The sequence below is a fragment of the Mandrillus leucophaeus genome, unplaced genomic scaffold (assembly GCF_000951045.1).
Source record: "Mandrillus leucophaeus isolate KB7577 unplaced genomic scaffold, Mleu.le_1.0 Scaffold377, whole genome shotgun sequence".
Lineage (NCBI taxonomy): Eukaryota > Metazoa > Chordata > Mammalia > Primates > Cercopithecidae > Mandrillus > Mandrillus leucophaeus.
In genome coordinates this window covers 2,011,309-2,016,167 of record NW_012103998.1, presented here as the reverse complement: position 1 = coordinate 2,016,167, position 4,859 = coordinate 2,011,309, and the positions used below count along the sequence as shown (strand labels likewise).

The 4,859-nt window shown below is 49.4% G+C and overlaps 1 pseudogene; it reads left to right on the top strand.

The window, feature by feature from the left end:
* Positions 1 to 460: 460 nt before the first annotated feature.
* Positions 461 to 1,555, top strand: LOC105546993 (annotated as a pseudogene).
* Positions 1,556 to 4,859: the final 3,304 nt, after the last annotated feature.

Below are 4,859 nucleotides of genomic sequence, written 5' to 3'. Positions count from 1 at the left end.
CTGACAAACGTGAGCCAGGGCCCACAGAGAACGCGCTGTGGGGTTTGAGATCGAGTTCATCTGGCATCTTTCTCGGCACATATCTTCCTGGCTTGTCTTCAGTCTCCACTCCTCCCAGTTTGAGTTCCCACCTTACCCTTTTGCAGAGATTCCTTGTAGCTCATATGAAGGAGCAGACAGGAGACACGGAACAGATAGCTGAGAGAAGTACTGGGGGCCTCCCAGCTCTGTTCTGAGCCCCACTCTCCTCTGACCAGCATGTTAAGGTTTATCCGGATCGCCCCCCACAGTTCCCCTATTTCACGGATGAGGGAAATGAGACAGAAAAAGAGGGACTGCATGTCTGTTCCATCAAAGTCAGATGAGATGATACACTGTCTTAAGACCATCTGATTCAGGACTTTGCCTGAGGTCACAAATCTTTGTAGTGACAGGCCGGGACAAGCACATAACTATCCTAATGGCTGCTCCTTCCTTCAGCACTGTGGCTGCGTGCGAGCTGGACTGTGCTCTCTACTGCTCACTAGAAAAGTTCCAGTCCCCCAGCAGGCACCGGGGCTCCGGCGGCTGTGGCATATCCGTGTCCTCTGCCCGCTCCATGTCCTCGTCCTCCTTCAGGGGGCTACAGCAGCATCCTGGCTTGGTCCGACGGGCTGCTTGCGGGCAATGAGAAGCTCACCATGCAGAACCTCAACGATCGCCTGGCCTCCTACTTGGACAAGGTGCATGCCCTGGAGGCAGCCAACAGCAAACTGGAGGTGAAGCTCCGTGACCAATAGCAGAAGCAGGGGCCCAGGCCCTCCCGCAACCACAGCCACTACTACAGGCCCATCGAGGACCTGCGGGACAAGATTCTTGGTGCCACCATTGAGAACTCCAGGATCGTCCTACAGATCGACACACCCATCTGGCTGCAGATGATGTCCGAACCAAGTATGGGTGCTGGATGAGGTGACCCTGGCCAGGACTGACCTGAAGGCACAGATCAAAGGCCTGAAGGAAGAGCTGGCCTACCTGAAGAACCATGAGGAGGAAATCAATGTCCTGAGGGGCCAAGTGGGAGACCAGGTCAATGTGGAGGTGGATTCGACTCTGACCTGCCAAGATCCCGAGTGACAGGTAAAGCCAATATGAGGTCATGGCCAAGTAGAATCAGAAGGATGCTGAAGCCTGGTTCACCAGCTGGACTGAGGAACTGAACCAGGAGGTCACTGGCCACACAGAGCAACTCCAGGTAAGCAGGTCCGAGGTCACTGACTTGCGGTGCACCCTCCAGGGTCTTGAGTTGCAGTTGCAGCTCAGCATGAAAACTCCCTTGGAAAGCACATTGGCAGAAACAGAGGTGTGCTCTGGAGCCCAGCTGGCACAGATCCAGGCACTGATCAGCAGTATTAAAGCCCAGCTGGGTGATGTGCAAGCTGAAGGTGAGTGGCAGAATCAGGAGTACCAGAATCAGGAGTACCAGCAGCTCCTGGAGCAGATCACCACCTACCGCAGCCTGCTCGAGGGCCAGGAAGATCACTACAACAACCTGTCCACCTCCAAGGTCCTCTGAGGTGGCAGGCTCCGGGGCCTCTGCTCTCCTCAGAGCACGTCTCCTGGGTAGGGGGATGGGAAGGAAGGAACCCTTACCCCTGGCTCTTCCCCTGACCTGCCAGTAAAATTTTATAGCCCAAGGGAGGGGAAAAAAAAAAAAAAAGAGCAAAGAAAAGTTCCAGTCCAATCCCCAGGCTCCTCTTGGGCAAATGTCAACATATAAAATTAGTCAGAAGGCCAAGTCGAATTAAGGTGTAATGGACAGGGGTACCTCTTCACTTTGTCTAAGGGACAACTATAACAGAAAACATCTCAGTCAAAAAAGTGACCCTGCAATGTGGACGGCCAGGACCCACAATAAGCCAGAGGAGTTGGCACCTTTTCAACACAGGCCTGCATTCCTACAGGTCCAGATCCCAGAGTGTACTGTATCCAACGTGCCTGTGGCTAGTATGTGTCTATAGACTGTGGAACCACACTCTCTGACTTCCAACCCTGGCTCCAGCACTTACTCTGTGACTTTTGGCCAGTGTATTAACCTTTCTGTGTCTCTGTTTCTCCTCCTGGAAGGTAAGCACTAAGTATCTCCAATCTTTAAAAGTTCCTAAGAAGTCTGTATCCGGCCGGGCGCAGTGGCTCAAGCCTGTAATCCCAGCACTTTGGGAGGCCGAGACAGGTGGATCATGAGGTCAGGAGCTCGAGACCATCCTGGCTAACACGGTGAAACCCCCTCTCTACCAAAAAATACAAAAAACCAGCTGGGCGAGGTGGCGGGCGCCTGTAGTCCCAGCTACTCGGGAGGCTGAGGCAGGAGAATGGCGTAAACCCGGGAGGCAGAGCTTGCAGTGAGCGGAGATCTGGCCACTGCACTCCAGCCTGGGCGACAGAGCGAGACTCTGTCTCAGAAAAAAAAAAAAAAAAGAAGTCTGTATCCTAGGCCACGCTACATTTACGTGCGCACCCAGCAGCCCTTTCTGTCCCCTTTGAACCCAACCTGAGGGAGGACAGGTCCCTCTCAGCCTCAGAAAGTGAATCATGATAGGATTCAACCTTTTCTTTGGTTTTCTCCTTCTCTTTGGCCAGTGACAAGTCAAAGGCAAGTATAACTCAGGTCTCACTAAACAGGGAGGTCAGCAGGGAAAGCTTTCCTTTCCCAATAAAAAGACATAGGTTTGGCCAGGTGCGGTGGTTCACGCCTGTAATCCCAGCACTTTGGGAGGCCGAGGCAGGCGGATCACCTGAGATCAGGAGTTCGAGACCAGACTGGCCAACGTGGTGAAACCCCATCTCTACTAAAAATACAAAAATTAGTCGGGCATGGTGGCACACACTTGTAATCCCAGCTACTCGGGAGGCTGAGGCAGAAGAAATCACTTGAACCTGGGAGGCAGAGATTTCAGTGAGCCGAGATCACGCTATTGCACTCTAGCCTGGGCAGTCCATCTCAAAAAAAAAAAAAAAAAAAAAAAAAGACACAGGTTTATGCAAAGTGTATTAGGCCATTCTTGCACTGCTATAAAGGAATACCTGACACTGGGTGATTTATAAAGAGAAGAGGTTTAACTGGCTCACAGTTCTGCAGGCTGTACACGCATGGCACCGGCATCCTGAGCACAGCTTCCAGGGAGGCCTCAGGGAGCTTTTACTCATGGCAGAAGGCAAAATGGGAACAGGCATGTCACATGGTGAATGCAGGAGCAAGAGTGAGTTGGAGCAGAGGTGCCACAAACTTAAACAACCAGATCTCATGAGCACTCACTCACTATAACAAGGACAGCACCAAGACATGACGGACCTGCCCCATGACCCAAACACCTCCCACCAGGCCCCACCTCCAACACTGGGGATTACATTTCAACATGAGATTTGGGCAGGGACAAATATCCAAACCATATCACACAAAAGAAGCCTTTTGACCCTTCCACTGCCTTTAGTGCTGCTAAAGCAGCCATCTGCGGCCATGGGGAAAGAGCCAGGAAGGCCAAAGGGATGGTTCTGGTTTCTGCGCCCAGGCCAGCCTCCACTTATTCCAAGGATGACTGTGAGGAATGTGGACCCCTGCATGGCTAACTCTTGCTTGTGGCCAAATGCCATCCTAATAGATCAACTGTACAAGTTTATTATCATTAAAAAAAAAATTTTAAATCATGTTCTCCAAAAAGTTACTGAGTAAAAGTGATGTTGCAATATCAGTATGACTCATGGCATTGATTTTTGTTTGTTTGTTTGTTTTTTGGTTTTTTTTGAGACAGAGTCTCACTCTGTCTCCCAGGCTGGAGTCTGTGGCACAATCTCGGCTCACTGCAACCTCCACCTCCTGGGTTCAAGTGATTCTCCTGCCTCAGCCTCCCGAGTAGCTGGGACTACAGGTGTGCACCACCACGTCTGGCTAATTTTTTTGTATTTTTAGTAGAAACGGGGTTTCACCATATTGGCCAGGCTGGTCTCGAACTCCTAACCTCGTGATCCGCCCACCTCAGCCTCCCAAAGTGCTGGGATTACAGGCATGAGCCACCATGCCCGGCCAGCATTGTTTTATATACACACACAGATACAGAAATGCAGGGGTGTGTGTGTATATATATGATATATGTATACTATAGATGGGTGTACATGTCACATATATTTCCCAGCTTTGTCCACTCAGGCAGCCTTGAAGCTGTGATGTCCCTGTAGCAAGAAGCACACCTAGTATCTGGACGTTGGTTTCTAAGTACCATCCTCCAGATGACCTCCAAGAGACCAGTGTTCCTTGAAGAAATGGCTGACTCTAGGCCACCCTATGTTTACGTGCACACCCAGCAGCCCTTTCTGTCCCCTTTGAACTGCACCAAGGAAAATGCAAGATGAACCTGGACATCTTAGAATGCCACAAAGCAAGGGAGGTGCTTTTTTAAAAAGGCAAGGGTGAAAAAGGAAAAAAGAAGAAAGATGGGGCATGTCAAATGGACATATAAGCCAAACTGAAGGAGTTCCCAATAGTCAAAGCTGGAACAAATTAGAGAAAAAAAAAAAAAAAACAGGGATAGTAGTATAAGATCATAGAATAAACCAAGTATCTGTAAGCCTATACCGAAATAAATAAGTAACTAAGTAAATACAGCAAAAGGGACAGATCTTTCTTACAAAAGAATTCTAATTAATACTTGTAGAAGGAACTAGGAAAATAGAAAATCACCTGTATTTCACTGGAGCAGAAATGTTTGCCCTAAAAAAAATTATGGCCTTCAGTCGTCCCGGGAATGATCAGCTGTTGCACTTTCGGTAATAGCAGGATTATGGACATTAATACAGAACTCAACAGTTTACAAATTTTTTTTAAG